The sequence below is a fragment of the Eublepharis macularius genome, chromosome 9 (genome assembly GCF_028583425.1).
Source record: "Eublepharis macularius isolate TG4126 chromosome 9, MPM_Emac_v1.0, whole genome shotgun sequence".
Classification (NCBI taxonomy): Eukaryota; Metazoa; Chordata; class Lepidosauria; order Squamata; family Eublepharidae; genus Eublepharis; species Eublepharis macularius.
The window spans coordinates 26,253,744-26,279,979 of NC_072798.1; the positions used below are offsets into that span (position 1 = coordinate 26,253,744).

A 26,236-nucleotide genomic window follows, 5' to 3' on the forward strand; every position below is an offset into this window, starting at 1 on the left:
GTTGTAGAGCAAATGTTACGAGATATTTTTTTTAAAAAAGACTGAGCATGACAGTTTTCGAAAAATATAATAATTCAGTTGTGAAGCCTGCACATATGTCCTAACAAGCAGGAAAGGGCTGGAGAACTAACTTCCAGTATGATTAAACAGCAAAGTAACAGAACTTATGCAGGTCCGGGGGGGGGGGGGGAATCTCTCCTTATAAAAAGAAATTGGAAATCCAGCCGAAGCGGTGCTAATGGAAAGGAGCAACTTTGGCAGGTGAGATGTAAATTGGAGATTTAAGAAAGGCCTTGGAGCAAATCTGAAGAACGAGGAGACAAATGCAGCATGACAAGTCATAAGGATTTCTTTAAGTACATCAGAAATAAGTTGCCTTGTAAGAGAATCGGTGGGCCTGCTAGACTCTTGTGCTTTGAAGGGGGGCAATCAGAGAGGATAAAGATCGTCCAGAAGCTAACTGGTTTTATTGCTCCGGCCTTCTCTGTAGCACAGGAAGAAGAAACTCGTGACCTCCAATGATACACAGTTAGGAAAGTGCAAGAGGCCATGACAGGGAGTGATTACAAGGACGGTTACAGGGAAAAAAACTGAAAACATTGAATTGCAGCAGAGCAGAAAATATGCAAAATACGTACAAATTAAATAGGGAGGAATAGATGGGTGGGGGGAAGGGCGGCAACTTTTATGACCTGTTCAATCAGCACATCTGTGAAAGCCTCAATTATTTAGTTGGTGAGAGCCAATTTTAATTTGTAAATGCAAATGGTAATTGTGGGAAGAACAGGCTTGGTTGTGATGATTTACTGTAAAGGAATAAAAATACCAAAGGTTTTCTTGAAGTGTAAGCTTAATCAGAAGGTAATTAACAATGCAATCCTAAAAACAGTCACTTGTAACTTTCTAAATCTATTAAAGTTAGTGGGATTAGAAAAGTGTAACTTGGGCTTTCATTGTAAATCAACCCAAAAATTTTCATTCCCAATTTTTTTTTTATCCTGATGAAAGTTCTTGAGACGGTAGCTACACAATAATCACAAAACCTGAGACAGAGTCTAGATGGCAAATCAAGAAGCCGTTTCAGTGGATCTGGAGGTCACAAGGAAAGCCACAGGATTCTCAACTCTTTTCCCTTGTAGCACAAAGGCAAAGCAAGGGAACTCCTTCCAAGAGGGGTGGCAAATTTGCTTAACGTTACTTTCTCCTGCCCATTTACCTCTCAAATCCCAACCTCCATCCTAATTAATTTTTTTTTCTGCAGCCAGACTCTGAAACTGGAAGCAAGCCCTGAAGGGGGGGGTGGAAACTAGAGGAGCCATTTGTAGGGAACAATGGTAGTCAAGCATCCCTCCCTCTCACTTGCCAATTTTCCCTGGAAACCAGCCCCTTCATTTGGCAGTTGTATTATCTCAGCAAATATAAGTTTGGAAATGCATGCTTGCCAGGGAAACCATTTCCCCCTTTACTGTAGTGGAATCTGTGAAAAGAGTAGGGATTACTAAAACATTACAGCTGTGGGAGAAGGAAGGGGTTTACCCTAGGCTATCTGTGGAGCTCATGATGACAGTAGCGGGATTCAAACCAGCAAACCATTTGCAACCCAACCACTTAGCCACTATGCTATGTTCTTTTAAACTTCTGCAAAACAAATAAACCATATTTGTTGCTCTTTTAACTTTTGCCTCAGAGACCTATCACACAATAACTTACCTCACAGCAGCAAATTGTCTATTTTATACACGCTACCATATATTTTACCTGAGGAGAAGTGGTCAGTTGTAATTAAAGGAGCCTGATCTCCCCCAGTGGTATAGCTTTTTGTCATGGCACTTTCTTCTAAAAAGCTGGGATTTGCCTACCAAAGTTACAGTGTTTACCCTGAAACCAGAGAAACAAGGAACACACGGTCAATTCTGCTTCTCCCTTGCTTGCCTCTAGCTGATTCCAGAAGAGGGCCCAAGACATCCGGTTGTAGTTTTCATCTGATGCCGATGCTGGATTCATTTGCCTTTCAACAGATCCTGATACACACTGAGCAGGGGGTTGCATACATAGAGCCACATGCAAACATTCTGCCCGCCTAGCCACTAAAAAGATGGCTTGTGCCCACTGACATCTCTGGCCATGCAATAAGTCAGCACAAGTTACCACTTGCAGAACAGCCAAGAAGCCATCTGACTTATGTTGCCAGCTTTTTATAGGAAAAATCAATTAACTCCATCACCAATCCCAATAAGCAAACATGTCCATATAGTGGATTAGCTCAGGGCCCCTAGGGTTACCAGCCCCCTTAGCTCCAAAGGGTGACAGGAGTTGCAAGGCAGGCAGGAGACCCCAATCCAGGTTCCTCGTGTGTGCATGCTCCATGGAGGCCCTACAACTTCCAGGTGTAAACCAAAAGCTACAGGGTCTCTGTGGGGCCAAAATCTGCCCCAAACATAGGATTTTCACTGTATTTGGAGCCAAATTGTGCCCACTGAGACCCCCGTTTTCTACCAGAAGTGCACCATCAGGGCCTCTGGAGTGCATGTGTACACTATTTTATGGCATGCTCCACTGGTTCCCAGCTGCCTTCCCCCTGCCTTCAGCCAGGTGAGCAGGTCTAGAGGGCAATAGGCAGGGCTGGGGATACTCTGCCTCCACCAGGGGCTGGCGTACCTAGAGCTCAGCCTGATCCTGGGGTTCTTGTGGAATTTTCAGAAAACCTCGCAGGCATCATCCCCACAAAACATGGCTGCCATGGGGGTGGCGGGCAGGATCAACTCTTTGCTTTGAGAAAGAGGCTCTCTTCATTTTCCATTTCCAAACGAAGATCAGTAGTTGCTCCCTGCACAGTGACTGAGAAGGTCGTAGTAACCCCCCCAAAATAAGAAAGCCAAACTGAAAATACATGAATGTGATGCACCTGCCTGTGAGGAGCTCAGTGCTTTGCCAGACAGTCTGCTGGTAGGCAGTGTCCAGAAACTCCTGGTGTTTGGTTCCATTCATGACCCTTTGGATTTTATCCCCAAGAAGCAAGCAAGCACTAGAAAAGACATTGGCAGGTGTCATGGTGCCCACGGGTACCCACTTGGGAGTTGCTGCAGAAGTTGATCATTTGGCCAAACAGGCAAATGTCTTAGGTACTGAATTGCCACATGACCAAGGCCTAATTTCAATCAAATATACTATCAGCAAAAAACATGTAGAGAAAATGCAAACTGATTAAGGTGGCCTGCAGCAGCATTTCCCAACCTGTAGGTTCCAACCCAAATGTGGGTTGCGCAGTCTGTGAAAAGGGTTTGTAGGCTTCTGCAGTTGTATTGATATGTGAATGATCTGTTTTTGGGTCCCATGCTGAACTGAATGTGGACATGTGGGTACCTTTGCCAGCCTCCAGGTGGGGCCTGGAGATCTCCTGGAATTACAACTGATCTTCAAACTACAAAGATCAGTGCCCCTGGAGCACATGGCTGCTTTGAAGGATGGGCTCTATGGCAATAAACCCTGCTGAGGTCCATCCCTCCCCAAATCCGTCGTTTTCTAGGCTGCACCCTAAAATCTCCTGGAATTTCACCGTATCAGGAAGGTTGGAAACCACTGGCCTAGAACAGGGTACAGAATTATTAAGGGAATAAACAATGAAGTACCACCACTGGCAATTGCCATGCAAAGGAAACCGAAACAGGCATTTTTTTAAAAAAAAAGTCATTGTATATTGAATGCTTTTGAATTTACTCCACTGAGACTGGTTTTACCTAACAGCTGAACATGTGGAGCTAGTTCTGCAAACACCTACTCCATAGTTATTTTTTCCCCATTTGCAGAAACAGCAACCTTAAATTACAGGAATTAATCAACCAGTGGAACCATCACGGGATCATTATACTTGACTCAAATGCCTGTGGTGTTTCACGGATACACTGGCTCCCAGTCCTCTTCAGACTAATAATCTTTATATTTTTCTGAGCTAAAAACAAAATGAAAAAAACCTAATATAAGTGCCCGAGCAGCTGAAATTCTGTCCTCAATAATTTAAGGAAATTGAGTAAATGTGTGTAACTTGCTTTGCATAATTTATTCTGGTCTATTTATTTTAAAAGCCTTTTATCCCATTTTTCTCCATTAAAACATTCAATGTAGTGTACGGGACAGGGGGTGGGGGGCACAGTAATTGTTGTAGTGGGTAACAAGGAGTAAGAAGTTAATGTAAGGCAAAAAAAGCTGTCCCTGGAGCCACCAGAAATCTTAGCAGAACCTCTTTGACCTCTAAGATATTTCCAGGTGTTACCTCATATGCTTTGCATGTAAGAAAGAAGAAAGAAGTCATCATCCGTGAATGTTATTCATAGTAAAACAAAATTTCTGTATATTTTGACTAGGGGACTTTTTCACTGAGTATGGAGATCTTGTTACAAGGAGAAAAGAGAATTTTTCTTTTCAAATAGGAACATTTTTCAGGAAGCAACGAACTGGATGTACATACGTAACTGCACAATTGACTTATGGCGACTTCAGCAAGGGGCTTTCAAGGCAATTAAGAAGCAGAGCTGGTTTGCCATTGCCTTCCTCTGCAGAGTCTTCCTTGGTGGTTGCTCATCCAAGTGCTGACCCTGTTCAGCTTCTGAGATCTGATGAGATCAGGCTATACCATGCCACCTTCCCTAAGCGTAAGGTAGACTGTGCCAATTTCAAGAAGGGTTGCTGGAATACTTGCTGCTGCTTCAGCTTGCGTCCTACCCACCAGTTATGAACAGGGAGCCATTTGGGGGCTGTCTGTTCATCCTTGAGTCCATGTGGCAGATTGTTTTACCCTGTTCTTTCCTAACAGTGTAGTACAGCACATCAGCATTTCACGCAGACACATTCTCACAGCAACATATGCAATTCTAAACCCACCCACTCCCAATAGTGAGCTATGATGTTTCTCATAAAGCAATTGCTGACCTATTTCCTACCAGTTTGGGCTGAATTACGTAACTTAGTCTTATCAGGTCCCTTCACCACCCACCTCTTCAGCTCAGCTTTATACCACTTAATGCCTAATAAAAATACAGTGATTCTCATGGAACTCCATTCCCTGGAGCACAGCCGTGAATAAGGGTTTGTGATATTATCTCCCCCAGATATTCCCTCTTCCACTACCAAGCACTTAATGCACCTCGGGAGTGTGTCGTTTGTTAAGTTTCTGGACCAAGGTCTCCACATACGTTCCCAGTTGTTTTACATTTCAGTGTCTTTCTCTTTCCTGTGTATGATTTATTTTTGTTGTGACCCACCTTGAGCCTGCTAATGGGCAGGGCAGGATATAAATGGAATAAAATAAATAAATAAATACATTTTATCAAATATCTGATGTTACTTGAATTGTTGCATCAGTTTCGCTAGTGGGATTGAATCCCCAGTGATAACATCAACACTCCACAGATTAACACTCGTGGCTTCCACATATTTCTCCAATTCTGTGCATTTTTCATATACATCTTTATCTCCCCAGAGAGCTGTTTAGCTGATAAATGCCCAGTCTAGGCTGCAGACCATGGCAGTTCATCCATGCAGTACATCCCTAGGCTTCGATCCAGAACAAATTAACAATTTCTGCTGATTCCCTTTCCTGCTGCAAAGCCCTTTCATGTCACTCCTTGGGGTCCTCCATCCCAAAGGAGCAGCATTTCGCGGAGATCAATGGGATGCAGTGAGAAAGGGGAGGTAGGAAAGTTCCACTCCGCTACTGGAAAATTTAGTCTGGATATAACCCTGTAAGTTGTAATAACTATTCTTACCCAATATCACACATCTTTTGTTGCCACCTGGGCTGATCCACCTCACTGTTGCATGTGCCAATGATGTAAAAGTAGGCAGTGTCTGCAATATGATCCTAAGCAGGACAGAATCCAGTCCACAAGAAGTAGGTACAACCCGATTTTTTAAGTCACACAACAGACAAAAGAATACAAAGAATAAAAAAAATGCTCTCCCCTCACTAAGGATGTTTCATATTTCTCCTCAGATGAAGTACCTGGTCTTGTATAACCAAATCATCAGGAATCCTCCAAAGGTTTCAATAACGTATTCTGAAGAACTGACTCTCCAGAAAGGGAAATTCCAAATGAGGCAGAGGGAAATGCAATGAAGAAAACACATGAACACTGGCTAAACATTTACATGCATTGTTTTAGGAGGGAAACAGTAGCAGGATTTTTTTTTTACCCTGTCTTGGTCCCCATTGTAGGCTCAGCTGCACCCAGGCAAGCTGTTAATGGAAGTCAGAGAGACTCTCACACAAACAAAAACACTATTGTGACCTCCGGGAACACAGCAATCCAAACAAACAGCTCAGTCAGGTGACATGGGCCACTGGGAGACAATCAGGGCATCTCTCAGGCCTTCCCCCAGTAACAGCAAGGGCTCTTAGCACTAAAGACGGGGAAATTTTCCCCCCTCTCCTGACAATACAAAAGCAATGGCATCAGGTTGCAGCTTCTAGGACACAGATTGCAAAATGCACAAAATACAAATGCATGCCTTAGAGTTAGTGAACGCAGTCCTCACTTGAGTGAAGATCTCCAAGGGCAGATATGTTCATTGCCAAAAGGTAAGCAAACGTTAACACTCCAATACCGCAAATGATCTTTACGTTGGGACTTCAAAGTAACGGCTCTTCAACACAGCTTTGTAACAAGGCAACGTGCCCTTCCTCCCAAAGAAATGAAAAGGCTGTTCACAGCCTATAGAAGTCTGAAAAGTGCTTTTGAAGCCACCACAATCTGAAAAGGCTGAAAGAACGGTACAGACGAAGGTGACACCAAGCAAAGTCGTAAGCAGTTGATGAGTGCCTTACAGATTGCCAGCTCTTAACCTATTAAGTAATCATCAAAATAAGGATATTGAGAGGTCAGTGATGTGCATATTTTGTTGTAACTGATTAGAGGTCCTCCCCGAGTTTAATGGAAGATCTAAATGTTCTCAGAATCAATCTGAAAAAGCTATTGACCTGATTTCCACCAAAATCCCTATTTACTGTAGACACAGACTCCATCCTGACCCCAAGAGATACTGTTTGCTCAATCTGCCTCACACTAAACAGCCACTCTACAGCTGAGATATATACCGTGTAGCTGAGATAAGATGAAAGGGTTGCGTTTGTCAGTGCTTTCTAGATTCCAATCAGCAAACTTGTCACTTTTGCAAACATCTGCATCCAATCTGGGGCTCTACGAGGATGGCTGCATACAATACCCCATGAACTCAGGGAATTACGTCTGAGTTATAATAATAATAACATTCGATTTATATACCGCCCTTCAGGACAACTTAATGCCCACTCAGAGCGGTTTACAAAGTGTTATTATTACCCCACAACAATCACCCTACTATTACCACCCAACAATCACCGTTACTATTGTACGGATATGCAGTATTGGACATGAAGGTTAGACCTTCATTTATCATGACTTTTTCTCTTCAAACTATAGTTAAATGTCAGAAAAGGATCTTTTCCTACTTTTCCTACTTGCATGAAGTAATGCCACAAATTTTGGAGGTGGGGAACGGAATCCTCAGGTTTGGAAATCCCAACCTCATTTTAGGGATCACATACACACAGGGATATCAACCTTAGGGGTGCCATTCCCCTGCCCGGGGTGAGGGATCCCCTGCTTCCACTCTCCCCTGCCCCCCACTTACTTGGCCAGCAGGCGGGGAGCTTCCCAGGGTGCCTCCCCCAGGTAGCATGTCCCCGGGCAACACAGTGCACTCCTGCACCCACAGTGGCCTGATTCAGGCCAAATTGTGCCCCAGCAGACCCGTTTCAGGCTGAATCGTGCCCTACAGCGGGCAGAATCAGCCCCTTGGTGAGCGCGGGAGTGCTCCCAGGCCACCTTTTGACCCGTGTGATGATGTCACTTCCTAGAAGAGACGTCATCATGCAAGCTGGGAGCACACACAAAAAACATACACACAAACAGAGCAAGGTAAGTGCCAGGCTCCTAATCTCCCACCAGGGAAGTCAGGGAACCTGGTAACCCTAACCAACGTCCAGGAGGGACCTGAAATCCTTATGGAATTACAGCTGATTTCCAGACTACAGGGATCAGTTCCTCTTAGAGTTCCCAGGTCCCCTTGGTCCAAACCGGGGGGTGGGGGTTCATGAGGGGTGTATGTTGCAGGGGAACTTACTTTGCACATGTGAGAAGTGTGTGTGTCATTCTCAGCATGACAACAAAGGCTCTGGAGCACGTAGGAGTACCCTCCAGAACTCCTGGGCCTGTTCCCCAGTCCCCCCCCCACCGGCCAGGTAAGAGGCAGTGGGGGGCAGAGGCTGGGAGCAGAGAATCCCCTGCCTCCACTGGGGGACTGGGAAATTTAGTTCCTATAGAGGAAATGGCTGTTTTGGAGGGAGGAGTGCACAGCATCACATCCCTGCTGAGCTTCCTCCCAAACTCTGCCCTTCGCAAGCACTACCGTTGCCAGCCAAGGGCTAGCAACCTCTGGGAGCTTTGGGGACTGGGGCTAGGCATTATGCAGCATCCCTTCTGGCCGCATAAGTGGAAGTGACATCAGGTACCACCACAATGCTCTAGCAATATCCCAAATCTCTATGGTTCCTGGAGCCAATTCATTTATTCGGAAGGTACTAGAAACCATTCAAGTATTCCAGCGGTAAGATTATATGCATCGATTTGGGGGACTGCCAGACTGTCACTGCAACCTGTGCTGTCCCTTCCAGTTACATGACTGGAAGCGATGCCATGGTACTGCTCTGATGGCAATCTCCCCCATTTTGTTTTTGCTGCTACTCAGTGCATACATCTGGCATACAACTATCATCCCGCTTTCTGAGAACATGAAATGCCAAGAAGTGTCAAAATTACCACTGGGTTGGAAGTTTTCCAAATGTTTCTCAATTGTAAAAATCTGTTTGGATTTAGGATCAGTTGCAATAGGTGTAATTGGATCTTGGTTAATACATTTCCGACTGCATATTCCTAATAGGCAATGATGTGCTGAAGATAATCTTTTTTAGGCAAAGGCACACCCGTGCTAGAGTTAGAGGAAAGGACAGGTGTACACCTGGACTTCATTTCATACTGACCTTCCACCAATCCATGCCCACCCATTCTGCAGGGGGTAGCAGCATGGACTGGCATGTCTTCATGGAACAGAAACACAGTTGGGGCTTTTGTAAAAAAAGGTACTTCCTATGTACCATTTCCCACACTTCTAGAGTTCATTTTGTTGTGGAATGAACTGTGGATAAGCGTGGGAGGACGTCTGAATGTCCCACATCTGTCTCTTGCTGTTTTGGTATCTACATCTGAAGGGAACCTATCTCATCACAGAAAATGGGGCTTTAAAAAGGAACAATGGTGAACAAAGCAAACTAAAAGGAAGCCTCTAAGAAGCAGCAACAAGTCTATGTGCTGATTGGCAAATCAAGCACACAGAAGAAACATTGCACATAAAAATTTAAATCACACCAAGAAGCAAAAGCAGTTGCAAAGATTTATGTTCATAAAATGGAATCAAATTTCACAAGCAATGACTCTAAGTACATTGCATGTATAATCGGTCATTCTGGAGACTCTTTTATTCTTGCAAAGAATAGCATATTATTACTGCGCGCACACACTTATCACACTTGAAATCAGGAATAGGTACAAAATTATATCCAGGTTCAGCTCATTTTGTTTGCTAAGCCTTTTTTAATTCTGTAATGCCATCGTGTTATGTGTTCAAGGTAATGTATCAATTCAGTGGCCATTTCCATTGTTTTAAATGGGAAGCATGCCTGCATGGAACTCCTGCCATCTCAATGGGGATGAAATCTCATGAATCATACCCCCTAGACCTCCCTTCCAAATTCCAGCCATATAGGAGATATCTTTGTATTTCCAGAGGCTATGAAAGGCATCTCACTCACACACACACACACACACACTCATGGGGAAAACAAGTCTGTATGAGATGTATGGATAGTTAAATTTATTCTATATGTATATGTACATGAAGTATAGATTGTATGTGGATATAATGCATACATCAGTACAATAAAAAAAATTAAAAGGACACACACACACACGCAATTGGAATGAAATTCTCAGGGATCCTCCCTGACACAAATAGTGAAGGTGAAACTGCCTGTTTAACAGGCCATTCAAATTACATACGGAGGCACAGAGATGAGGATTTTTCCCCAAACATTTTTTCACACTGCTGAGATCCTAATGTAGGCAAAGCCCTATTTTTTAAACATGAACTGTAAGGGAGTAATGGAAATGCAGAAGATTGTTTCAAGGAGTTAGGTGGTATGCCACAATTCTTTTCCATTGCTTCCCACCCAAGTGCCGAGAGGAGCTACTTTGTTTTCTCTTACTGTAAACTGGAAGTATATGCCTTTAGCAGGCAACCAAAAGCTAATCAGCCAACTTTGAGAGGGTCTAGGATAGGTTATCTCTACCCTACCCCAGGATAGCAATGGCTGATTAAGAACTCCTCCTGTCTGGGAGAGCTAGAGAAAAGGGGAGAAGGAGAGCCAGAAGTTAAGCAGGATTTGAGAGCGCCACATTGACCCGGTCCAGGGAAAGGCTCCTTGCCATCACTGGGTTCTTGACAGGTTGTATTCCTTTGTTATACTGAAATACTTGTGTGTTTGTTTACTGAGCTGATGAGTGTAAGCATGGTCTTTTGTTTATATTAATTTGCTGGTGTACTAGTGTTGTTTTCTTTTTGCTTATACTTAATAAAACTCCTTTTTGGTTGCAACCCCCCCCCATTTTGTGCACTTATTGATTCCAAATCCTAAAAGAACCATTGCCATTTTCCAGCACATATAGCAGAACAGGAAAGGAGCTAAACCCTGCCCCCCATATACTCTGCACTAGATGCACTCATTCCAGCGTCTTTCAAAGAGTTGGCAGGCTTTCTTGCAGAAAATTAACTTTTACCTCAATTAGATAAGGCATGGACATTATTTTCCTTCACTTGCATGTTCCATTTTTCTAAAGCAAAAACTACAAACCATATCCATCCCTACATTACAAATTCCTCTCACCCTGCCTGTGCGTGTGTGTTGGAGTGTGCAAGCTCCATTCTTGCAAAGTACATAGAACTGCCTAGGTTAGGATTGCCAGCATCAGGGAGGGGCTCAAAACAGGGGGATGGGGGACAGAGGGGGAGCTGTGCACAGGGGTTACTTACTTCATGTGTGTGCAAAGCGCGTGCATGCTCTGGAGTGCCCTCTGTCATTTCTGGCATTACACAGAAGTAATGGGTCATGCCAGGACCAACTGAGTTAAAATCAACCTCAAACACTAAATTGGGGGCTGATTTTCACTCACATGGCACCCAGCCCATCACTTCTGCGTTGCGCCAGTAATTATGTCATTCTTGGTACAATGAGGGAGTGCTCCGGAGCATGTAGGAGCACAGTTCACCCACCACCACCACCACCTTTCCACACATCCCCCCCCCACTCTGGCTAGGTGAGAGGCAGTGGGGATGCAAGTTGGGATTGGGGAATCATCGCCCCCATGGGGGGACTAGCAAGCCTAATTTAGGGGGGGGAATAGCATATTATTTATTTATTTATTTATTTATTTATTTATTTATTTATTTATTCAATTTCTAGCCTGCCCTCCACACAAGCGGGCCTGCGGCAGGTTACAACAAGATATAAATTACATTTAAAACCAGAATAAAACCACATCATCAGCACAATCATATATCACAATAAAATACAGTTCTTGAGAGCAGCCCATATCAACCTGCAATGATGCAAAGGGGGAAGTAAAGAAGGAAGAACAGCCGTCTTGATCAGGCTATGATTCATGTGGGGGGGCCAAGATGACTATAGACACACACATGCCCCGCTGACAGGAGGGGCTCACTCGATGGATTTAAGACTGGACTCAACCATATGCCTGGTGGGACATCTCTGTCTTACAGGCCCACCGAAAGGATAAAAGATCTTGGTGGATCCGGGCATCTGCAGACAGAGAGTTCCACCAGGTTGGAGCCAAGACTGAAAAATCCCTGGCTCTGGTCGAGGCCAGTCAAGCCTCCCTGGAGCCAGGGACCACCAGTAGATGTTTGTCAGCTGATCTAAGCACTCTCCAGCAAGAGGCAGTCCCGCAGGTATGCTGGTCCCAGTCCACTAGGGGCTTTATAGAGCACAACAACAACTATGCACTCTTTGAGCTGCCCCTGCAGAAAAAATAACCAAGCTATTGTCCTCTTTCCCCAAAGGTACGAGGCATACAGGGCACTTCTAGGAGGAAAGAACAATTAGGCCCAAAGCCTCTTTATCTCTCCTCGCCCCAACCTACCTTCTGCCATCATCTTCAACCAAGCCATTTGCCTACTGATACCATCAGTAGGATTGCTAGGGTAGCAGGCTGTTCCCTCCTCTTTGACTGGACAGTTAGAACCCAGCCAAAGAGCTAACAGTTGGTTTCTGTCAGGATTGTTCAGAGAGAGAGTTTGTGAGAGAAGTCTGACAGGGAACGTCAGACAGGTTCCCCTCTGGAGTGAGGGAAGTATTTTACGTCACTGTCCTGAAGAATTCTTAGTATAAGAATTTAAGAATTCTTAGTATAAGTGCCAGCATAAGCTGAAGCCTGCTTGATACAGACACCAGAGAATTGGAATAACGATTGGGCAGTATGAGGAGACTCCGTTTCAAGCCAAAAGAAGAACGGATGTATCTTTTTAGAAGAAGAATTATGCCCAGTTTCTAAAGGGGGTTTGGCTCTGAGGAGGGCCCAGGTCTGCTGTGAAGGGAAAAATAGTTTTAAACTGACTCCAGGAAACCTGAGCTGTTATAGAAAACTCTGTGAAGAAACACTGTTGCTGTAACTAAAGTATTAAGTAAAACACCTCTCATTGCTAAGAACCAAGAATATAAGAAACTTAAGTTTCAAGGAAACTATTTTGCCTGTTACTTAAAGTATATTCTGTACTACCATCAAAATTTTACCTCAGTACTTTCATTCCCTGATGACACTTATGCAATCCCTGCCTGTTAAATAAAGTTGTCATGCCTCATGCTATGGTAGAAGACCTCCCAATGATGGCTGCTGTTGCCTGCTGCTGCTCCAAATGGCAGAGAGAGAGAGAAATAATAACAAAACTCACAAAGTTTCCAGTGGTTCCTAGAGTTACCCCCTCTCACTTCTGGGTTGTACCATGACACCCCTCATGCCTCCCCAACCTCAGGCTTAGACTGGCAACCTTACTGGACGAACAAACTATCTGTCACACTCATATCTCCCCTTTATAAGCAAAACTCTATAAGCAACATTAAAAACTCCCCCAACTTTTTTCCCTCTCACAAAAGTTAAATTCATTGAACTATGCATGATGTTCACTTTCACCATTAACTAATTATTGGACTTTATTAGCCTATTAGGATGATGACGATTCTAAGCAGAGATATATCCTTCTAAACCCTTTGAAATGCACTGTAAAATTACTAAGAAGTCTCTCAACAGCTCTGACTGCTTTCTGAATGTACATTAATACAGGGCTATCCAAAAAGAAGCTCTCCAAAAGGGCTTGAGAACTCAGTGGAACTTCAGCTACATAACAGCAAGGTCAGTTGACTTAAACATTCAAAAAGGCAAAATATACCGGTACTTAAGCTGGCAACTGTCTGGGAGATGCACAGAAAGGTAAATGGCCACAAGAGATGTTTTCAGAGCAAATGTTCTCCGTGAGCAATCTGGTCCAAAGAAGATAAATCAAAGACAGCTTCACAAATGATATGGGTCAAGCATACCCAGGTAGCAAGCACACACAATGGAGTCTCATTGTGAGTTGTGTTTGTTACAGTGACCCAATTTTTTGCTGGATCAGTTGCAAACTATTGTATTTTCTTTCTTTTTAAAAAATGTATTTACAAGTTTTATATAATAAAAAGAAAAAAGCATAAAGATACAATTACGCAACGACTAACAAACAAAAATAACAAAAATAAGAGAAAATATAAGAAAAACTATGTAAACTAAAAGGAAGCTTCCAATTTTTTCCACAACATATATTAGTATTTTCAAATTTTCTCTCACTCCATGTTAAAAATAAAAGTTCTCTGCTACCATCTTTTCTTGAAAAGCAAACTATGCTCAGAAATTAATCATATCTATAACATTGATTTTATTTCTGTGCTGATTAGCAACAAGTAATACAGCCACAGGCTGATGTTTAATCATATTCTCCTATAAAAAATAATTATCCCCTTATAAAATGCATATACGGATACACTGTTCCACCAAGGAGCTCAGGGCAATGGTTCTCCCTTTCCCCATTTTGTCTTCGAAACAATCGCATGGGCTGAGTGAATATGAAAATGACATCATTTTCTGGCACGACAAGGAAGCTATGGTCACACTGGGGGGCAATTCATTAAAAAAGGCCCCCAAAGTTAATGTTTGAGAGTGATTTTTAATGAATGATGTCATTTTCCAGTGCCACAGGGGAGCATGGAAGCATGTGTGCCCTTTGTGCCTGTGTACCCCACTGTTCCCTGAGTACCCCACTGTTCCCTGTTCTACCACCACCCTACCCCTCTAGTTTGGACGCTGGAGGTCCTAGCAACCCTATGTGATGGGCATTTGAATCCAGGTCTGCTGAGTTTCAATGACTCTAACCACTGCACCACAATATAAAGAGGGGACACGGCTTCACCAAAATGGCATGTTTCACAGTCCTTTTTATATTAAGTAACAAAACAGATTTAGGCCAAGAATCAAGAAAGCACTATGAATGCAACAAGAGTTAAGCAATGGAGCTAATCTAAAAATTAGGACAAATGATATAGCACATTTGTCCTTTGAGCTGTATTACTTCAAAATGATGGGAGGTAACATTTATGAATGCTCTTTTAAAAAATCCCACATGTAAAAAAAAGCCCCAGCATATCTATAAGAAGGCTATAACATCCTTCTTCCTTAAGGATCGTTTAGGTAGGTAGCCATTTTGGTCAGCAGTAGAACAGCAGGATTTTTGTCCAGTTGCACCTTAGAGACCAACAAGATTTTCAGAGCATACGCTTTCAAAAATCAGAGCTCCCTTCTTCAGACACCCGTGTCTTCTCGAAAGCTTATACCCTGAAAATCTTGCTGGTCTCTGAAGTGCCACTGGATGGAAATCCTACCCTTCTTCCTGACAGCTTTTCAGAGACACTATACAGTTGTGCAATACTCACCTGCATTCTAAAGAGGCACAATTATGTACGGGTGCCATGCTCTTTTGCTCCCAAACTGCCTAGGAATGTTGCAGATATTCTTCCTTGGTGGCTTTCAGTAAAAGGCTTCTTTTACTGCTGTTTTTTTGGTTTTCAGTTTAAGTCTGTAAACTTCCTTGAGTCAAGTGGAAAGTGGGATATAAATATTTAAACAATTTTGTTTAAACAAAAACAATGTTGTGGAATGCTTGGAAGTGGATGACATCAACAACTGTTCCCATTTTGATTCCAAGTAATGACCATTCACAGACACACCGCATGAGAAGCCAGAAGCTGTACTTGTAGTCCAGTTACAAACACGCGTTGGCAAATGCCTGCCTGATAACCTCCACATTGGGTTGGTGGTCCTTGTTCGTAATTAGACATGAACACAAACCAAAAATACAACAACACATGAGGTTCGTGGTTCGTGGCTTTTCACGAACCAAGAACTACGAACTGGCACGGAACTGGAGCCAGTTACGAACCAGTTCGTGGTTTGTGGGGTTTAAATGCCCATTTCCGGCCGCTTAGCAGCAGCAGGAAAACGGACATTTGACAGTTTAAAGGGCCCATTTCTGCCTTGCAAGTGGCAGGTCCCTTTAAACTATCAGCTGGCAAGCAGGAAGGGGGAATCCCCCCCTCGCCGCTGGCCAGCTGATAGTTTAAAGGGACCTGCTGCTTGCAAGTGGCAGGGCCCTTTAAACTGTGCGGATCGGGGCCACTGCGGAGTGTGGGAGCGCTCCTGCACGCCGCAGCGGCCAAACCCGGCCCCATCCACACCAAATCGGGCCTGAAACAAGCACAATTTGGGCCGAAACAGTCCCATTTTGGGCTGCTGCGGAGTGCAGGAGTGCTCCCATGCTCCGCATTAGCCCTGATCCAGGCAGCTGCTGCACATGGAAGCGCATAGCACCGCAGGGGAGCGTGCACAGAAAATCCACCAGGTTACAACAATAACCTCTGAAATTTTCCCCCAGAAAACACTAGTCCAGGGAAGCCTTTTACAGTGCACTGGAAAGATACAGCTCCTCCTGACAATTTGATGAACCTTCCAGATAACCTGGATAACATTTAATTCAGGTTGTGAGTTTAGGTATTGCGAAACACTATGCGTCGTGCTACCAAATAAAAGGTGTATTTTTGTTTTGGTGACACATTATCACTTGAGGTATGAATATACCCCAGAATACAATTTATGATTTTCCCCCCAAGCAGTCTTCAAACATTAACAACAGAGCAAAACTGAATTGGGCTTGAAGGGTTAACTCCCCTCTTCCCTTCCCACACTGGACCCAAATAAAATTTCCTTTTAACAGACTGATGGGAATCCATAATCTTTGTCATTTCTCTTTGTGCCCTAAGAATGTAATTTTTCCTCACATCACCCAAGTCTCCTTAAAACTCTTTTTAAGAAATGTATAACTAAACAAATACAAAATGTATGAATAGCATACTTTTTGTGTGGGGGGTCCTATAGTATATGAAGGAAAGAAGTCTGAGAGTTAACTTTATCAGAGAGCAGCGTTTGACCCTAATTACTTAGGACTGCGGTCAGCACGTTTTCCAACTCCATGGCTGTGTCTGAGCTGTGCCATTCTGAAATCTAAGTGCTGGCCTTGTGTCTTCCTTGAACACATTCTCTGCCCACAGGAAAATCCAGACAGAAACTCAATACTTTCCTCTCCATTTTCCCTGCAACCGCAAGGCTTTTTAATATTTATCCATATTGATCTACTATAATTTCAACGTGGATGTTATTACCAAATGACTAAGTGGGGCTCTCTGCTGTTTCATCAAATCCACACTTAGCTGAGATCATGGAACTTGCTCCATTATCCTATTAGCCTTCTGAAGTAATCCCCTGGAGACCCACTACCTCCTCTTCACTCCTTCTGTATCTTGACTAGGGTTGCTGGTTTCCTGCTAGGGGTGGGGAATCTCCCACCCACTGGCTCTCGTTTCCCACCCCCACTCGTGGCTGGGGGCGGGGTGGGGGGAAGAACCTAAAAAAAAATGTTGAGCAATGGTGTACAAGCACTTCCAGGGAAAACTGGAAGTGACATCAGTCCGCTCTAGAAATGGTTAGAAACACTATGATCTCACTGTGCCTTGCAATGCTAATCTTGACAGCAGAGGAGAAACTAGGCTGCAGAATCAGCAGCCAGCAAATGAAGGTGCAGAGGGCATTTTCCCCATACACTCTCAAAGTAAAGATGAGCTTCTCTGAAACCAGTTTTATTGAAGCAAAGGAGGAAAACAAGCCTTTGTATATGCTAGCTCTCCGTTTTTTGGTTGGGCTCAGTGGCAGAGCGTCTGTTTTGTGCGCAGAAAGTCCCAAGTTAATCCCCGTCATCTCCTGTTAGAAGAATCAGTAGGCGGTGATGTGAAAGACTTCTGCCAGAGACCTTCGGGAGCCACTGTCAAGCAGAATAAAAATGCCGAGCTTGATAAACCAATGGTTTGACTCAGTAGTAGGCAGCTTCATGTGTTCATATTGAACTAGATGTGAAACCATTCTGAACTGTTTGGGGAAAGTATAGGATACTTTTGTATTAGATACAAACCTGATGTTTTAAGTGTGATGTCTAGGGTTGCCATTTGCCTGCCCCCAGTGGAGGAACCTCCACCAGTACTCCCCCATGAACACTCAGTAGGGTGGTGGTAGAAAAATGGGGTGCAAAATGGCAATCTTCTGATGCAGAGTTTCAGATGAATCCTAGATTGCCCCGTGGTGCAGTGATGTCACTTCTGGCTATGTGACATCACCACATCAGAAGAACACCATATTGGTATTTCCCACTCTAACTAGTCTCCTAGGGTGATGTATTTTAAAAAGCCTTTGCCACAAAAGTCACCATTTGGGGGGACTTGAAAATATTCAGGGAAAATAAAAGTGACTTACACTCTTCCATGTATTTTTCCACGACCACTCATAGCCATCATTCCTGTAGTCTTCTTTTCCAGGAAAGGGAACACACACACCCAGGCAACCAAGCCAATGCTTGCATGTTGTGCTGGTACTTTTGCTACCTGGCAGTGCAAGATTTCAAGTCATAGTTGCACATGAGTAGGTGGGACAGGATGTGGGTACAGTTGCATGTTCCAGCACACACCTCACTGGAAAGAATGCAGTGCAAATGAATGGCAGCCAGATGTGCAAGCAAATGCATGTTATCCATGTCTACTGCATTGTTTTCATTGGGATGTACAATCTGGATGCTCACTTACTGTGTCCACATTCTACCTCTACCCCAATAGGTCAATTCAAGATGACTCGATTGGGCAGAAGACTGGTCCATTAGTCTTTGAAACAGAGATTCCTTGTTACCTCAACGCCTATCCCTGTGCAAACAAGGGTGTGAAAGCAGTGGTAAAAATATTCATGGAAAGATCCCTTCCATTTTATGTTTAAAAAATCACAGAAGTGCTACAAAGAATTAGGGGGCACTTAAAAGTATTGAGTAGTGTCCAGGAGTAGAATCTTCCTTCACGTACAAACAGATGGACAAGTGAGGAAATATTATCCTTAGGACAACCCCCCCCCCTTTGCCCCAAGAGTCCCACAGTTTGACCACCGATATAAAGCCCTTTTCAGAAAGCCTACAGTCAGAAAATGAACGTGTATGGAGGCTGCAGCAGAAGGTCCACCCAGAACCTATACAAATTTACTGAAATGAGTAAATAGATCCTATGTGTCTATAGCCTTGTCAGCATGGTCAGAAGGAATCGTACTTTCCCCAGGTCTCCCAATCAGACAGAAATCCCTAAGTCAGGGCTGGCGACTCCATTGAGGCAGGTCTGACAACCACCTCCAGAGCTGAGGTGCCAGAGGGGGTGCCAGGGGTGAAGGCACACATTCCAGTAAGCAAATTTAGGCTCCGGGGAGAGGGGTGGAGCTGACCATTACAATGCCCTCAATTCACATTTATTCTCCATCCTTAGAATGTCTGAAAAGGGCTAATACATCTACACAAACTTAGAAAGCAAAGATGGGAGAGGTGGAAGCTAAGCAGCAGAGCCCATTCTGTTCACACATAAGATCTGAAGTTCAGACCTCAGCATCATAAGCGGAGAATGTAACCCTCAACAGGTCTACTCAATGGCAAGTCCCATTTTATTCAATTGAGCTTATTCTCAGGAAAGCATTGGGATTGCAGCTCAAATCTCTCGGGAACAGCCAGTATTGCCACAGCTGTCCCTGTGCACCTCCAGACCCTCCCCACAGTCCTCCGGGGGCTCATTTCTGCTGTGCCATCCAGAGGAGGATCCTGGAGGCCTGAAGCCTCCTGTCTTTGTAGGTGACAGATCTGACCTGCCTGTCATCCACTGGCTTTCACCTATACTGGATAATGCACTTCAGTGCACTTTCAATACACTTCAACTATCATTTGCAACTGCAAACAATTGCTAAAGTGCGCTGAAAGTGCACAGAATGTGCACTGAAAATGCGTTGTCCAGCATGTGGAAGCAGTGCAAGAAAACTAAAGTGAGATGTATGAATGGAGGAGAATAAGTTTGCTGAATTCCCTCTTGGTGGCATTTTTGCCTCTGCTTGAAACCTTCCTTTCCCATAAAGCCTTTGCCCTAAGTCCCCCTCCACAGCTCGTGCGCCCAGGCTGGGTTTTTGGCTGCTAGATTAGCTGTCAGCCCTGCTTGGACTGTTGTTGCTTCTTCATCCATTATTCAAACTTCTGATATCTGACCCTCTGGAAACCAATTCATTTTAATTACCATGAGCGCTACAGAGAGAGCTAGTCATTCAACTGTTTCCATTTCTCACTGAAACCAAAGTCCTCAAAGATGTTATTTGGTGTAAGTCGGAAACATGTGAATCCAACAGCACAACCAGTTGACTGACTGCAATCTGCTTGTAGTTTTCTGAATTCACCAGGCATTAACCCTGTGTAACATAATTCCCATGCAGCCTGGGATCACCGACAACCTGAGTAATGTAGAGTGCTTGGCTCTACAGTACAGCAGAATACAGTATTCTCCCATCCTCCTCCTTATGCTCACAACATCCCTGTGAGGTACGTTACATTGAAAGAGAGAGACTGGCCCAAAGTCACACAACAACCTTCGTGGCAAAGCGGAGATTTGAACCAGGGTGTCCAAAGTCTTATTCCAGTACCTTAACCACTACACCACGCTGGCTAAGGCACAATACCCCTGAAATATCCAGTTATAGGTTAATGCACCTTTGAAGTCTCTCTCAGCCCAATCCTTCTTATTGAGGGCTGTCGCATTTGAACTGGACTTTACCTTTAGTATCAATAAGGCTGCAGGAGATTGTGTGTTACTGCACCTCCGTTCCTCCAGTCGGTAATCCGACACCACACATACACACACCTGAAGCAGGTCAATATGCAAGTCCCATTTGCTAAACCACACAGCAAAGGAATATGTAAAAGGCTGATGAGTCCCACAACCCCACACCCTCTTGTTAATAGTAAAACAAAAGCCAATTTCTCTAAGTTGCAAGCTACCAACTTTATACGATAGAAAAGAGCAAGACACCAGTAGCACCTACAAGACTAACAAAATTTATTGTAGGGCATGAACTTCCTTGAGACGCAGCTAACTCTACCGCTACACACAGACAGACTAACACGCTACCGTCTTGACCGGCTTTATAGTTAGGCTGTCCTAAGTTCTCTGAAGGCATTCGAATATGAGAAGTAAATCTTTACTTTAAAAAAAGTAACCACAAATCCCTCTCTCTAAATGCATGCTTCCTGCACAGTTCAATGATGTTGCACAAACGCGCAATCTCGATTCAATAAGTGACTCCTGAAAGTCAAGCAAATGGTTCCGAAGCGGGCAAAAGTGGATCCTGCGCTTCCCGCCATTCAAATACAAGGCTTAGACAGGTCAAAGCCGGGGAGCGACCAATCAACTGCAGGCTCGGCTCGACAGTGCTTCAGTGTGGTTCCCTTAGTGGGTCAGAAGCTAAAGTGCCCAACACGGGCTGGTACTGGGGCGGGGGGGGGGTGACTGGCCCCACCCTCTGCTCGGAGGGGCTGGGCACAAGCCCAGCATTGGTCAAAGGAGAGGGGAACAACCCGTCATTCAGCGCGTCACTCCACCCGAGTAGCACCGGCGCTCCAACAACGGGGGAACCCGAGAGGAAATGGCCCGCCCTTGAGCCCTCTCTGGAAGCGTAAAAACGCAAACACGACCCGAGGGGAGCGCCAAAGCGAAGCCCGCACCCCCCTCCTTCCTCCCTTCCGGGCGAGCTGGCACCAGCTGGCGCTCCGGGGAGGCGCTACCCGCCCATGCCCTGCGTCCCTTGGCGGCACGATGCTCTCCTCTTAGTCTTACGTGACGCCTTGGTAATCTCTCCGGCCCGCCGAGCGCTCCTCGCCCGAGGCAGGATCCGAGCGTTCGTGCTACTCCATGCCAAGTCCAAAGCACCCGCCCGGAGCCACTCGGGGGGTCCTTCTCCTCCCGCCCCACCCAGCGCGCTCGGGAGCGCAGAGCGTACTTTGCGCGTCTCGCCAACTTTGGCACGGAGAAGAAGAGGGCGCCCCCAGAACTAGCCCGTGGCGAGCGAACCCTCCCCCCTCGCCCGTCCCGATACGACCGGCCGTCGCAGTCGAGTCTCCCGAGCAGACGTACTTGCACTTGCGCTCCAGTCTCCCTTCGAAGTGGTTTCCGCGACGCGCTCTCGGCGATGCGCTCTGGGCTTCCCACCCCTTCGGTCTCCCCCTGGCTCGGCTGTTCCGTTTCTACGGAGGGGGGCAGGGGCGTCTTTCTTGCTTTTCTTCTTTCGCTGAAGGGCTTTGGGCGCCTTTCGCCTTCCTGGCCTTTCCCGCCGATCCTCTGCTCCTGGTCCGCTCAGTTTGCCTTCTCTTTGGATTTCCTCGCGGAAGATTTTATACCCGCGCAGGCAACCTGAGCCTCGCTTGGACTAGAGAGAGCGGACTGGGAGCGAGCAAGGAGAGAAGAGAGGGAGGGAGGGCCGGGGGAGCGGGAGCGCACGGTTCACTCATGTGATCTGGCGGGGAAGCTTCTTAAAAGGAGGTCACTGGAGGGGCAGTCGCTCCCACCCAGGCGGAAGGGGGGGACGGAGAACTCCCTGGGAGGACGCAGCATTCAGGGGGGTTCAGGCAGTGCTCAGGCAAAGTAACTGAAGGAGAGCTTTGGACTTCTGAAAACTTCACCGGCTGCAACCTTCCCACCAGCTAGTCCGCTTTGCTTCGTAGGGCGCATCAGCCCGACTTGGGAAACTCACGTTTAGGGATGGTGGTGACGTTCTCATCCTTGCTCTTTTTGACCTGAATACCTATTTCCATTTTACTTTTTATTAGACCTGTGACATTTTTTTCATATCGTTTTCTGGTTGCTTGCCCCGAATCTCCCCTGTAAAATATATGCATTTTCTGCTTTATTTCTGCCTCAATAAATCAATAGTGTGTGTGTGTACGTGCCCTGCTATGTATAAATACTATTATATGATCCAGAGGAGTTAGCCATGTTAGTCTGTAGTAGCAAAATAGTAAAGAGTCCAGTAATATCTTTAAGACTAACCAGGACTTTTTTTCAGCTGGAACGCAGTGGAACAGAGTTCCGGAACCTCTTGAAAATGGTCACATGGCTGGTGGTCCCGCCCCCTGATCTCCAGACAGAGGGGAGTTTAGATTGTGGTGTGGAGGGCAATCTAAACTCCCCTCTGTCTGGAGGGGAGACAGAGGGTGTGGAGGGCAATCTCAACTCCCCTCTGTCTGGAGATCAGGGGGCGGGGCCACCAGCCATGTGACCATTTTTCCCCGAGGGCAACCCATTGAGTTCCACCACCTCTTTTCCCAGAAAAAAAGCCCTGAGACTAACCAACTTTACTGTAGCATAAGCTTTCGAGAACCACAGTTCTCTTCGTCAGATGCATCCATTATATGAAAACTCTAAAGCTGGACAGTTAAGAAAGCTGACAGGAAGAAAATTGATTCATTTGAAATGTGGTACTGGAGAAGAGTTTTGTGGATACCACAAACTGCCAGAAAGACAAATAAGAGGGTTCTCGATCAAATCAAGCCTGAATTCTCCTTAGAAGCTAAAGTGACAAAACTGAGGCTATTGTACTTTGGTCACATCATGAGAAAACATGATTCTCTGGAAAAGTTAATAATGCTAGGAAAAGTGGAAGGCAGTAGGAAAAGAGGAAGACCTAAAATGAGATGGCCTGATTCAATAAAAGAAGCCACGTCCTCCAGTTTGCAGGATCTGAGCAAGTCTGTTAACGATAGGACGTTTTGGAGGTCTTTCATTCATAGGGTCGCCGTAAGTCGGAGGTGACTTGAGAACACATAACACACACACATATGCAATACAAACCAATAGGATACAAAGGTAAAAATAAAGCTATGAACCCACTGGCAAAAATATAAAAATAAATTAAGTAGGGACCATTTGCTATCTCTTCTCACATGGTGAAGCCAGACACCAAGGTTTCCAAAACGTCTTTATAAGGAAATTCAATGTAACCTCAGAGGATCCACTCTCAGGAGATGCTGGTGGCTACTTCTGTTAATAAAAGCTTTGGTTCTAATAATATGCCAGCAGCTATACTGCACTGGCAAAAATGTTTACACAACAGGCATTATATCCCTGATCCACATGAGATGGCAGGCTTCTTTTTATTGGCAAGAAAAATAACTTTAAAAAACAAAATTGTGATCTCACATCAGTTTACAGTTTCAGCATTACATGGCCATATGTAATGCTTTCCCATTCCAAGGTGGCCGCTGATATGTTGTGGTAGTCATAGTGCTACATGCACTATGACTGCACGTAGCAGATTTTTAAAAAATAGTCTCTGTGATCTCACACAAGCAGCTTCTCTGGCATTATGCTACCACTTGCATGTGCAAGTTGACCACTTGCATGTGCTGGTTTATCTGTACAGGTAAGCCTTGGAAAAATAAACACTTGGCAAGCTCTTCATGTGTTCAGGCAAATTGGTTCTTAGGATGCTTCACCTTTAACATGGGAAAGTGGTGTCTACCCAGCTCCAGCTTTGGAGAGTCCAGGGCAAAATGACCTCCCGAGGCAGCTCACATGTGCAGGCAGGCATGCACTCACAAATGCACACATTTGCTCCTTTTTATCTACATAAGCTGAAGCTACACTCTGCAGCTTTCTCAAGTGCACCTGGACACCCAAAGCTGTCCTATATTGAATCAGACCATTGGTTCATCACTGTCAGTTTTGTCTATTCACACTGGCAATGGCCCTCCAGGATCTCAGGTCACAGTTTTTTCACATCACCTGGTTCTTATAGGTGGACATGCCAGGGATCGAACCTGAGACCTTCTACATGCCAAGCAGATGTTCTGCCCCTGAGCCACAGCCTCCGCAACGTACCTAATTCAGAAAATGGGAGATCTCTCCACAGGCCTTCGTGATGTCATCAAGACCTGCAGATGATCCTCCATTGGCTTATTTTTTTTTTGCTCCTTTTAGTGCTGTCAGTATTAATAGGGTTTAAAAGGTCATAGAGTCCTGCTCTGCCCCTTCCTCTGGATGCTGCCTGCAGATAGGCAAGTAAGCAAGCAAGGCACCTGCAAACCATTCCCACTGCTTGTTCCTTCACTGGGAGTGGCAATCACAGCTGGAAACAGCTACAACCAGTGCTTACCATCCATTACCTCAAGGAAGTAATAGGAGCAACAGTGTGATTGCTCCCCCCCCTTTGGTATGTAGTCTACTGTGCCTCCATGTGCTACCTGGCAGGGGTGGAAAAGAGAACAGAGCCCAGTCTCCCCATCTTTGCCACCATTTGGAAAGTCAGCAGTGGCTCCTTCAGGGCCCTGGCAGCAGCACAAGGATACTGATCTTCAGCACTAATTGTGAACTCTCATATTTCCAGCTGAGCAGGCTGCAAGACGCCCCTCCCTCCTCAAAGCCACGTGTGCCTGCCTGTGTGGATGAGCCAGGCCAGCCTTTCCTTGTATTGTGCATAAAAGTGCACAGAAAGGGTTGGCGATGGCAATGCTGGCGCTGACGGCACCATGACGCCTGCTGTTCCCCTCCCTTTGATCCCAATGAGCCACTCAATGCCAGCGCCATAAGCCCATTGCCCAGGAAGCACTGATTGCCCAGGAAGAAAAATGCTCTCATGCGCACCATGCACACCCCCTTCCTGCCAACAGAGTCAATGCTAAGGGCTTGGTCTCTCCCCTTTGGAGCCAATTGGTTGCATGTGCCGGCAGACTTGCTGTTAAAGAAAACAGGATGCTGTCAGATGGCCTCTGGTTGCCTGCCCTGCCCGCTCTGCCTCTGCAGTACTGCGTGATAAGTACTGAAATGAAACACACAAACTTTTCAGAAGGGCGAGGGGAGTCATTATACCCTCATTTCCTGGATTTGGTTCAGCATTCCAGAAGCTGCTTTACCAAGCCAAACCAGTGCATTCTCTATGTAGTTTGGCTATTTTTTTTCCTATTATGCACACCCCTAGTCTCTTTCTCAATCTGTTGTCTCCATTGACAAGAATGTGCTTCACAATGGGGAGCTTCTATTTTCTGTCATCAAGGGACCCTTGCTAGAGAAACCCAGGCCTTGCTTTCCCTTCCTCCCTCCATCGTAGATTTGTCAAATTAGTTAAAGTCATTTCGTGCCAATCATCTCAGTGCTGTATTTTCCCTTGGGACAGCTTCGCAGCTGTGCAGTAACTTAGGTGGTGGACTTGCCTTGCTTCTGCATCCGTGCAGTAGATGAAATTAATTCTCCTCCAGGGTCACGGATGGTTGGGCTAGGTAATAGACTGGCTCACTGTTTATTTCTGTGATTGACTGCCAAGTGGCGTGCAGTGACAGCAGGTCTATGGGGCAACTAGATGTCTGATCAGACTGTGTGGGAACTTGTATGAGTGCTAGCGGCACTGTGGAGTTTGAATATACAAAGTAACCCAGACAGTTATCAGACTGCTTGCAAATAGCTGAACCATCAGTGAAAAATCCGTTCCCTGTTCATGGCCGGGGGGTGTTCATGCATCCTTAGTTACTACAGCCAGAGAAACTGCACTTGGCAGTGTCA

The 26,236-nt window shown here is 45.2% G+C and overlaps 1 protein-coding gene across 2 annotated transcripts in view; it reads right to left on the reverse strand.

Moving 5' to 3' along the window:
- The window catches only part of PTN (pleiotrophin), a 127,930-nt gene extending 105,787 nt beyond the window's left edge, over positions 1-22,143 (reverse strand). For both annotated transcript variants that reach the window (XM_054988919.1, XM_054988918.1), the window contains exon 1: positions 21,821-22,143. The gene's annotated coding sequence lies outside the window, so the exon portion shown is untranslated. The remainder of the gene's footprint in view (positions 1-21,820) is intronic.
- Between the last annotated feature and the right edge of the window lie 4,093 nt (positions 22,144-26,236).